Genomic DNA, 12,477 nt, shown 5'->3' with positions numbered 1-12,477 from the left:
CCCCCTCCCCCACCACCTGCACAATACCCCTCAGCAACAACTCAGTGGGGCATGGGGCTGACATCACCATCTTGGCACAATTTGTTAGCTCTGTTGTGTTAACATTGCACAATGTTGCAATGTTTAAGTCATCTGAACACAGGGCAGGTGTTTTCCCATGCTGTTTGGGTGGCTTGGGGCTACTTTTATGGGCAAATTCTGCAGGAAGTGTTACAAAGGAGTTGGCAACTAACTTTCTTTTCTACATCTGGCCTATAGTGCTGGTAGACTTTCTTAATGGGGCCTGCTAGTCAGTCCCAGACCGTAATAATGCAGACAAGTGTTTTATAGTGGCGCCATCCTGCTTGGCTCATGCTGCCCTCAAGCTCATCTTTGATCCTCTTTAAAGAATTTATCTATAGTCCAGGTTGATAGGTGGTCTTCAGGACAGCATGTGGGTAGCCTTAGGCCACTTGGCAATGACTAAAAATTGTCAGTTTATAGCAGTGGGTGGGATTTGAACCCAGGTCCTCCCTTCGAAAAGATTGCCCACCCCTGCAGAGTAGACAGTGGCTATTCCAATGCGAAATTCCTCAGAAAGATAATGTATAATTCACACACACCATTGTCAAGGTTTTCCAACAACTTAACTTTCTGTGATATAGATAATCATAAATGCTTACACTTTCACTTCACTACTACCTATAAAAATATCTCCAGGCCTTTGTGCCATTTTGAACATGTGTACATTGCAGATCACAAAACACATAGTAATGATGATGGTGCTGCTATGACTACAGCAAACCCTTGCTTTAACAAACAATTGGGGGGAAAGGGATGACATTATATATGAAAATCCGTGAATATCCAAGGGATCCGAAATTTTTGCATTTAACAAACTTTGTTCGTTATGGTAGATGAAAGGTGAGGCACAAAAGGACAAGAGTGAAGGAGTTTACAGTCAGGTGTACAATGCTAGACTGACTAGATGAGCACCGCCCAGTTGGTTTAATTTCCAACAACACTGACCGACATGCATGTGAGCGTTTGGCTGGACTACCACCGAACTTGGTAAATCCCCATGTATGCCAGACTGGCCCAAAAAGTTTGTTAAAGCTGAAATTTGTTAAACTGAGATCTATAAAAGCAAGAGTTAACCTCACTGCTAACAAAAGACTGATGCCAACTTACTGAAATTCAGGAATTTTTCATTTGTAGCATGTCGTGTCTGCACTAAAGAACCTCCAGATTTTGGACGTTTCCAGATAGAGGATTATATCATCATCATCATCATCATTTTGTTTAACATCCGTTTTCACTCTTCCTGAGCGGTTGGACGCTTTATGGCTCTCCTCCATTCTACTCTGTCTTCTGCCCGATGCTCATCCAATCCCATCAACGCCAAGTCCTCCTGTATACACCTTCTCCACATTTTCTTGGGTCTACCAACTGGTCTCCTTCATTCTACCTCCAATCTCTCCAAAACTCTCCAAACCATCAGAGTCTTTCCCTTTTGAGCACTGTTTCCAGGTCCTCTACTCCTCATTTGTTAACTACATCTGCACTGGACATTCTGTCTTCCCATGTGATCCCCGCCATATACCTCAGCATTCTGTGATCACTTGCTCTCAATACCTCCATCAATTTTCTAGTTAGAGGCCATGTTTCTGCTCCATGCAACATCACTGATCTAATACATGCTTGGGACATCCCTGCTCTGCTCTTTAGAGGGATGCTATGATTCACAGGTAAACTAGCCACCTCCCTCCACTTTAACCACACTGCTTCCACTCTTGCTCTCCCTGTCCTCTCCACTCTCGCCTCACAGTTCAGAACATCTCCCAAATAACAGAAATGTTCTACCTCATCCAGCTTTCCTCCATTTACCTCTAGTTCATCCCTCTCAGTTTCTTGTCCTTGCTGTCTCCTTACACAACCTGGGCATGTAAAATTCTGCACTCCTCTTTCATTTCTGAGGCCTGAGCATCTAAGGTGGCACCACTGCCTGCAACATGTGCACAAGACTGAATTTACACCTACTCCCTTCCCACAGCATCCACATGGATATTTTCCTGGTTTAATCTTTTCTCTTGCTTCTTTTCCAGTCACTATGTACTTTGTTTTTTCCATATTAATTTTCAAACCTCTCTCCTTCATTCATTAAACTTTTCGTTCACTTCTGCTGTCTCTGCATTTACTACCAAGTCATCTGCATACAGCAGCTCCCATGGTGCCTCTCCTCTTGCTTCCTTTGTTGCCTCCTCCATTACTGTTATAAACAAGAGAGGGCTAAGGGCAGATCCCTGGTGAACCCCCACTCCAATTTTGAACTCATCTGATGTTCCCACCACTGTTTTCATTCTCAATTTTGTATCTTCATACAGTCCCATCACCGATTCGACCAATCTTTCCGGTACTCTTTGCCTTCTCAATGCCCATCTTATAATTTCCCCTGGTACTCTGTCAAATGCCTTCTCTAGATCTACAAAAACATGATACAATCTCCTCCTCTTCTCTATAAACCTTTCCTGAAGCCCTCTCAGTGTATATTGCCCCAGTTGTTGATCTCCCAGGGCAAACTGACATTTATCAATTCTTATTATCCTTCTCAGCCTCTTCTCCAGGACTTTTTCATATACCTTCATGCCATGCTCCGGTAACCTTATCCCCCTATAGTTACCACATTTCGAAGCATCTACTTTCCCTTTAAAAATGGGTATAGTGTGGCTTCCTTTCCAGTCTTCTGGTATCTCTCCCTTTTCTTAATACATCGTTAAACACTCCTGTCAATTCCACCACTCCTTCCTTTCCTGCTGCTTTTATTAAATCTACTGTTAGCCCTGAAGGTCCTGCTGCCCTACCATTTTTCATTTCCTTTAGTGTTTCTTTTACTTCCTCTTACGTAATTTTTTCTTGTGGGTCTTCTACTTTTTCAGTTTCATTTGTCATATATACATTTTCCTCATTTAACAGTTCACTGAAATATTTACTCCATCTTTCCAATATCTTTTCTTTTTCCACCATGATGTTCCCTCCTTCATCTTTTACAAACTTTGCTCCAACTACATCTGCTCTCTCTCTCTCTTTTCATTTGTTTTGCAGTTTTAAAAATTTCATTTTTTTTTTTAAATTTCTCCCTTCTCTCTCTCTCTCTCTCTCTCACACACTCTTCCGTTGCTTTCTTCTTTGCCTTTGAGACCTCTTTTCTTGCCTTTTTCTCTCTATCTTCCTCCTTCTTTGTCTTCTGTCATTTCTTGTATGCCTCCTTCTTTTCCCTGATGGCCTGCTGCACTATTCCATTCCACCACCATGTCTCTCTTTCCTTTCTTCTAATTCCTTTTGTTTCACCACACACTGCTCTCCCTGTTTTCATGATATTTTCTTTCAATTGTTCCCATCCTCCATTATTTTCCTCATTTTCCCTTTTCACTCTTTGTTCAAACTCTTCTGATTTCCTTCTCCTTCACCTTCCACACTTTTTTTTTTCTTTCTTTTTTATCTTTTTCTTCCCTACCTTCGTGACTGTATCAGCACACAGAAGGCTATGTTGTGGCAGGCACGCTTCCCCCAGGGTCACCTTCACGTCCTTTATACAAAAATCTTCATCCTTTCTGTACACTATATAGTCTACTTGCGTTTCCACTCTTTCACTTTTATATGTTACCACCTTTTCTCTTTCTTTCTTGAACATGGTGTTTGCCACAACCAGTCCCCTGCCCTGACAAAACTCCAACATTTTCTCCCTTTCTCTGTTTCTCTCTCCATGACCATACACACCCATTACTTCCTCAAATCCATCTCTACTTTGCCCTGTAAGACCATTCAAATCTCCTCCAATGAACACCTCATTTCTTAGACCTGCCATCTCGTCATCCAGCACTCCCCAAAACTCCTCTTTCTCCTTGTCTGTCCTCCCCACCTGAGGGGCACACACAGAGAAAACATTGAATAGTTTCTCTCCTATTACCAGCCTTATTAGCATTATCCTGGATGTTATCCTCCTCACTTCTATTGCATCCTCTATTAGCTCCTCTCTCATCATCATCCCCACCCCTCTGACTCTCCCCCCTCCACCACATCTTGTACTTTTCTTCCCCACTTCCTGTCACTCTGGATTATATATATATATATATATATATATATATATATATATATATATATATATATATATATATATATATATATATATATATATATATATATATGAGAGAGAGAGAGTTGCAATGTTTCCCCTTACACCAAACAGCATGCACAGTAGTGAAGTTTAAGGGAAGGGAGGGAGCAGGAAAGGGGGGGAGTCATCACAGTATGAAACTACAATATCAAGGAGTGTTGACACATGAAGTACCACATTACTATTGAGTCATGGTGAGTGTTGGGAAGCCCTGAAATAACTTAAGACATTTCTGCTACCTACTTCACTCATTACCTGGATGTAGCTGTGCCACCTTGTACCTTCAGTGCTGTTACTGTCACACTATCACTACTCCAAAAGAAAAGCAAAAATGGCACAGCAATGCAGCAGGTTGGTAATGTGACAACTTTTCAAAAGGTTTTGCATTGTATAGTCAATTAACATTACACATCCAAACAACACCAGTACAAGAATAAATTATAACTGCTTGTAAGTTCACTATTTTGGGACCTACTTGTAAGCAGAGTAACTTGTCCTGAACTTAGTGGCTGATTCTATGTCCCTTTACCCTGCACAAATAAAGCTGACATTTGATTGGCTGCTGGGATGAGTCTGTGGACCAGTCAATAGGGCTACAGACAGACAGACAACCGGGACGGAGGATTGGCGGGTTCAACAGTGGACTGGATGATTCCACAGCCTCTCAACCCAATCCTGCTGCCCCTGCCTAAAGCTGGACAAACACAGCAAATATGAGAAAAGTATCTTGACAGGAATGATGATTTTCAAGATGATAAATACAAGCTGTGATGTGTGAGGATGTTCCAATGTCTGAAGTTCATCATGCCAAGGGTATTCTTTTCACCATGAGAAATTGTCAAAAATATTCCCTTCACCAGCACATCACATGAGTTTATGACAGGATAATGTTGAATTATCAGTGCAGTATGAGCTAAGTACAAACAGGATACATCATGACAAATTGAAACACTGATATTTAGCAAATGAATCATTACAACCTTGGCTCATTCAAGTATCTGAGGGTAACTTTGCTGTCTGCACCTGTGTAGTAATAATGCCTTGTACATACTACTACCTTAGGAATACAGCAGCTACCACTATCATCAAACTGACTATTCATGACCTTGGCACAGGTGGCAGGAGGGGGCTCAAACAGGTTGCCCAAGGGTCTGTTTCTTATACATATATTAGGTCTACACGTGTGTGTAAACAAAATTACTTCTGTTAACAAGTGCTAATTATTTCTTGAATCAAGAACTTTTTACCATACAGCAAAGTAATAAGCCAATTCAGTTTCAGTCATTCATGTTGTGTGCGTGTGTGTGTGTGAGTTTACTGTATTATTTATTTAATATTTTTGTTATTATTTTAAAACATCAGTTATCAATCTTTTCTTTGAGTACATACTTTAATGATAGATATAATTCTTTTTTATAAATACATACTTATCAATCATTTCCTCCTATGTATATATCAATCTTTCTTCTCAGGCCAAGCCTCTTTCCTTTTATTAATTACAGTGGGGCCCCGTGCCTAGCGATAAGAAGAGACTGATAAAACGTCACTGGTTCTGAAACCATTAGTTTGTGGGCAAACTTCAAACAGTAAAAAATACAAACATGCAGGAGCATTTCAGAAGTTTACTGTTATCTCTGTTTCACCTACTTTTAACAACTAAACTTAATTTATATATAAACTAAACTACTAATAGGCAAAGGCAACAAAAACTTGCCATTAAATGCTTGGAATGTGCTCTCTGATGAATAAAGAAGTTAGGACTTGGGATGTGTCAGCTTACTGGGAGCTTGTCCCATCATAACCACGAACCCGGCCCTCCTGCACAGCCAGATGCACAGCAGCCTATCAGTAAACTCAGTAAAGTCCATGGGTTAACAGGGCTGAGCAGGGCAACAGGAGCAATATCACACACCTGCTTTCAGTTGACCCATGGTGAGGGGATGAACCAACTGGAACAGTAGATCAGCTGATCCTAACATATATGGTGTCCCACACAGCAGCTTCCTCACAATATTCCCTCAGCAGCCCTTATAGGCATCCCTTTACCAGAAACAGCAGTCAGATGAATGAAACATTTGTAGAAAATAAGAAGATGGAGAAGAGGTGACACTGGCCACACCTACAACTAAGACATCTGTTTTCAGTATTTTGTTTACAATCACTGAACCAGCCTCCGCCCATTTTGGTGGGATATTCGGCCCCATCTTGGCAAGACTTCTCAGCTCTATTGTGTAATGTTGCACAACACTGCATGACCAATGGGTCAACTAAACACAAGCAGCAGGTGCACACCCTTTCACACAACTCCCTGCACAATGTCTCCTCAGGCCTTCTTGACACAACTTGCCCACTCTTTCTTCTCAGCCAATGGGAATATTTTTGCTAGTTCCACAACTTTGATCATTAGTTATGGAACTCAAGACTATTTCTATACTATCATTAAACTTGAAATCACTGGTCAGAAAAACGCTAGTCGCGGGGGCCCTGCTGTATGTTATTATTAATCCTTCCCCAAGGGAGGACTCCCCTTCTGGCTGCCGACTTGAGAGGTGTCTTAATAACTCCTCGAACCTCTTTCTTATCAATTTTTGCAACATTCACGGTCTTCGTTCTAATTTTCATTCTGTGGAGCACCATCTCTCCTCCTCTAAACCTCACCTTCTCTTCCTCACCGAAACACAGGTTTCTGAGGCTACTAACAGCAATCTCTGTTCTGTTCCCTCTTACTATCTCTATCCTAAATTTCAATCCAAAGCTGGATGTTGCATCTACGTACACAAAGACATCACTTGCTCTCGTGCCCACGACCTTGACTCTTCAGAATTTTCCACCATCTGGCTAAGACTTCATTGTCATTCTATTACTAAATACATCTGTGCTGTCTATCTCTCACCTAACTCTACTAACTGTTAAATTCGGTTAAATTCTTTAACTACTTGAACTCTAAAGTGAGCACATCTTGACCCACCCTCCCTTTGCTGAAATCTCCATCCTAGGAGATTTCAATGTTCTCCACCAGCTTTGGCTTTCATCCTCTTTCACTGACCAGCCTGGTGAAGCCTACAACTTTGCTATCCTCAATGATCTAGACCAGCTGGTTCAGCACCCTACACGTATTTCTGCCTGTCTCGGAGAGACACCCAACATACTAGACCTCTTCCTTACCTCTAACCTTTCTGTTTATTCTGTCAAACTATTCTCTCTGTTGGGCTCCTCCGATCAAAACCTTGTTTCTGTATCCTGTCCTATTGCTCCTGTACATTCTCTGGACCCACCGAAGAGGCGATGCTTCTGGCATTTTGCTTCAGCTCGGTGGGACGACCTGAGGATGTACTTTTCTGATTACTCATTTTTATAACAACCTCTTAGATGAGAAAAGTATCCAGATACATCCGGAACTAACTCGGATAATTTTGTCATCTTCAGTTCCTTTATATGAGGAACCTTTTTGTAGCTTCTTTTTAGTTAACAGCCTTTGATATCTCCTGTATAAAAGACAAAAATTTCAGTCCTTTACTAAGCTTACTTAGTCTTGTCTTGAAGCCCAAGTCCTTGTCAGCCTTTTTTTTTTTATTTTTTTTTTATTTTTTTTTTTTTACATGTCAGCCTATAGCAACGGTATGCTTTCTTCAGGGGCCTGGTGGTCGGCTCAAGCCCGTCATGGTGCAGGCATCCTCTCTCTTATCTCTTTCACATACCTACACCTATATTCATTTACATCCACACACACACACACACACACACACACACACATGCACGGATGGACACTTGCACGCTCAAACACATGTATGCATGTATTTGTACACACATGCACTAATTCACACACCCTAACAAGATCTTAAGAAAAGTAACAGATGAGGAGGATTGTAAAATACAACAAGGGGACTTAGGACAAGATGTGTAAGTCAAATGAGAAATTAAATTCAATGCATAACAACAAAAAATATTGGAAATGGGTAAAAGTACAAAGAAGCTGTCACAAAGTTATTCAATGAGAAAAGAACAGATCACGAAAGAGCAAGAGGAAAGAGGTTTGGGAATATTGGTCTAGGATAAGTTTGTCATCCAGAAACCACATCAATAAGATTTTAGATCAACAACTGCAAATGATATTTTACTACATAGATGGGATAAAGAAATTAATAAAGTCCTGATCTGGCCCAAACTGGAATATGTAGAAGTGGTATGGTTCCCACACAATAAAAAGGACATGACTAAGACTGAGAGAATACAAAGTGCAACAAGCAAGACAATCCCCAGGCTGGTGGATTTATTGTACAAAAAAGACTGAAAAAGTTGTAGCCTGTCTTTGGAAGAAAGAGGTGACATGATTACAGTATTCAGGAGAATGATGGGAGTAGACAGAATTGATAGAAAAGATCTGTTTGTAAGGGATAAAAGTGAAAAAGAGAACATGGAAAGAAACTGAAGAAGACAAGGTGCTTGAAAAATATCAAACAAAGTTTTTCACATGGATGCACTGATCTTTGGAATGTCCTAGGCAGGGAAATAATCCAGCCTAAAAGCTTACATGAATTTAAAGCAAAATTTGACTGACTGAGACAGAGACAGGACCCCATGGGTGTAGTTCATATTCTGTATATCACAAGTGCATACACACACTTTCTGTCTTCACCTTACAGGGTGAAGGCATGGTCCCTGGCACTCCAAAGCAGCCATGGTCAACCTGTTGACCAACTCACTTCATCTCTCCACACCCACCCTCCCTCCATCATTCTAGAATACCAACACAATTTTTTTGTGTGTGTCATGCAATGACAATACTGTGATAAAAAAAAGTGCAGTGTATCCATGGTGCCAAAGAAAGGCAGCAATGACTGTGTGCCCATCTATCCATCTACCCACTCTGTCTATATGCCAAAGTTCCCAGGATAGGCCAAACTGCCTATTCTGATGCTGGCAGTCTGTCCAATGACAATGCATTGTTGGAGTCCTCACCAATTAGCCAAACAAGCCTGCAACCATTCACCAAGGCTGTACAAAAGCCCCTCCAATGTCAAGCACCATCTCTCAGCAAAGCAGTGAACCCTGCTCCACTTATTTTGCTGGAACTGACATTGTACTTTACTATTCAGCAAGTAACCTGAGTGACTTTTTGACACTGCTCCACCTGCAGTCTGCCATCAGCTATCACATGACCAATGGGCTGACCTGGCGATCACCTGGCAATGACCTTGGTTGACAGTCGAGAGATACTGTCCAGTATTGATGCCACCACAATGCACTCCACCTGACTTCCACCTCATACCCCATCATCCACACTATCACACCAAACCCCAAACCCCTTCATTTTGTACTTGTTGTTTTTATTCTTCTGTAAATTGTAGTCTGTAAATTTTCAGCCTAATGACTGATGAGATTTGAAAAAATATTATTACTATTTTCCATGATTATTATTTTACACACACACACACACACACACATAACCAATTTAAAATGCTTAGTAACAGACAAATCTGCTCTAAGATTTTTCTAATAGGTTCCAATAAATAACAATAATAAATGAACTACCACAGGGCTACCGTGAGAAACTGCAAATATTTTTTCTAAACTTCTCTCTTCATGTGAAACCAAATTCAGGATATGAAATGCAGACTTTATAGAAGTCTTCACTGATAAATGCCAAGGGTATCCAGTCACCACTCTTCTCTGGACACCCCACAGTTTTCACCCTCTATACAGAAAAGGTTCAAGGTTTTTTGAACTTAGGTTTCCCCAGAACTGTTGTAATTTTTTTTAATTCCTTGCTACATTTTATCAGTCCCTGTCAGCTCTCATCTGACTTGTACCCTTTTACAATTTGCGTACTGGCTGAGTGCACATTTTACTTCCTGCCAGACTTTGTTAGTTACTGGCACCACTCCCCTGCTGATCAATGGTTCCTCTTATACCTCCCTACTGTACTTGGTTTCATTACACTCGTCCATTCACATATGTGGATTTTAATAGATGTGGCGCATGTGTATTGCTAGCTTGTGATTGGGTGGATATCAATGTACTCTATATCACTGGTAAATATTCAAATATTAAAAATATTCAATATTCATGAATATTCAAAATATTTCTTTACTAATATATTGGAATGTTTATGCATACAAAGTGCCCCCACACCTTATATAAATTCTAAACATGCTGATTTGTACTGATATTATACTATACAAACACATGAAAGACAAGTTTGTATCAAACAGTTTAGTCATATCATATGCAAACAAACAACAGGCTTTAAAACTATCTATGCTTATCTCATTTCAGGCACATGTAAAGACATCTAGCTCTGCAAGTGCAAATAAAAGCTATTTTAATAATCTAACACTCTTGCGCACTTGACGCACATGTGCGTCAAAATATCTTCATGCAAAAGACGACTTGACGTACATGTGCGTCAAAAAACTTATTTAAATTTATGGAAAATAACTTTTTTGGTGGAAGTGCATCAATTTTTGGTGCATCAAAGATGAGCAAAAGTTTTATGAAAGTAAGGAATTGGCAACTTTGTCCCTTCCATAGATAGGCAGGGCAAGTGGTAAATGAGTCGGTATTTGCGCGTCAGGCAGGGTGTTCACTCACTCTCTCCGACTGTCTCCATTTTCTGTGGAGAGTTTCCCGTACGTAGGATAACTCGTGTTGCTGAGGGGTAACTCCATCATCGGAGATAGCGTGCTGATTTCAGTTTTCCATTACTTTTTGGGGATATAATTTACATTTTGGAATGATAATACCACCATTGGAAAGCTTGTAAAACGATGGTCAAATGGAGTGTAGCACATAAAATGTTCATGAGAAAAGTTTTGAGCTATGATGTTGGGAACATTATTTGTTCTTGGTTTATGTTTATTTTTGAAGGATAAAATGCCTTAAATTATCTATATAATGGAGTTTTATGTAATCACTTTACAGATAAATTTCTTGCAAGTCTAGTGGTATGTAATATGTGCCTACTTATGAGTTTGTATGGGATGTAAACTGGATACTAAGCAGGTTTATGCAAGGCGCACGGATACGCCACAAATGCTTCTCAACAAATGAGGTATTGGAAAGAAAACTTATGAAACTTACTGGTGTGTGAGGGTTAATGCATGTAAATCACACAGGTAATATTCCAAATAGCCTAGCATCACATTCAACAATATTTCATATTTCAAATATTACCCATGTAGCCTAGATTCACACGCAATAGGTCATTAGAATACCTTTTATTTGTAGCCAGATGTCTTTTTATGTGCCTGAAATGAGATGAAGCATAGATATTTTTTGATGCCTATTGTTCTTTCATGTATGATCTGGCTTTCATTTGTTTATATGGTATTTTATCAATACAAATCAGTATGTTTGGGATTTATGTAAGAATATTTGAGGATTCTTTGCATATATAAACATTCATATATATTACTGAAGAAAGAGTTTGAATATTTAGCACAAGTAGCCAACAATATAGAACCCGATTTTCACCCAATCACGAGCTAGTAATGTGCATGTACCACATCTACGATCATAAGTGGACAGATGGAATGAAATCGACTCTAGTGAGGGTGGCTGGCCTGGTGAGTACAACACAAGCCTTTGCTGTGGGGACCTGCAGCCAAAACTTCTCATCACTCAATTAACATACCAGTAAGTTGTTAAAAAAATCAATCATGGTACAAATCAGCCACAGGCTTGACGGACTATTTCACCTGTAAAAGGAAACATGGGCCTTAAAACACATGTATAAGCATACCAAGTGCAAGCACCAAACATTTTTAAATGTCAATTTCTCTACTGCTGTCACTGAAAATTTACGTATTCCCAACTTCTTAACCATCCTCACTTTTATTTGTCCATCCCTTTGTGTGGAGTGCAGATAACAAGGTGCTGCTGCTGATCTAGAGAATTTGGGGCTCAGAAAAGCATACAACTCCAGGATGAAGCACAGGAGGCTGGGTGCTCCTCTTGAAGACCTGGGTAAAGACAAGGGTAAAATAATAGCTGTGTACACATCCCCACACACACACACACACACAAAAAAAAAAAAAAAAAAAAAAAAAAAAAGTACAGTTTTCCATACAGGAGTGTGGATACATGGAATGGACTAAACAGAGACATTGTTGAAGCAGGCATTGTCTTTGACTTGTACAAAGAGATACGCAAGTCCTCGTCGAAAGACCGACTTGGTCAGCTAGGCTGACGTAAGCTGATAGTCAGTCTATCGGCATCCTCCCCTCCCCATCATGAGCCGTCACCCGGCAAGGGTTTGTGGTCCCTCCTTGAAGGAACGTAGGCACTTGACCATGATGGCCTCCATATAGCCTGTGTCCCCACCT

The 12,477-nt window shown here is 40.3% G+C and overlaps 1 long non-coding RNA gene across 1 annotated transcript in view; it reads right to left on the bottom strand.

The window, feature by feature from the left end:
• LOC127005226 (uncharacterized) overlaps positions 1–12,477 on the bottom strand; it is a 26,208-nt gene extending 13,731 nt beyond the window's left edge. Inside the window, exon 1 of the long non-coding RNA XR_007758382.1 lies at positions 1–12,477. This exon is cut by the window's left edge and continues 13,230 nt beyond it. This is a non-coding gene — a long non-coding RNA (uncharacterized LOC127005226).

Source organism: Eriocheir sinensis, chromosome 29, assembly GCF_024679095.1.
Source record: "Eriocheir sinensis breed Jianghai 21 chromosome 29, ASM2467909v1, whole genome shotgun sequence".
Taxonomy (NCBI): domain Eukaryota; kingdom Metazoa; phylum Arthropoda; class Malacostraca; order Decapoda; family Varunidae; genus Eriocheir; species Eriocheir sinensis.
The sequence above is the reverse complement of the archived record's forward strand: the minus strand, read 5'-3'. Positions and strand labels throughout refer to the sequence as shown.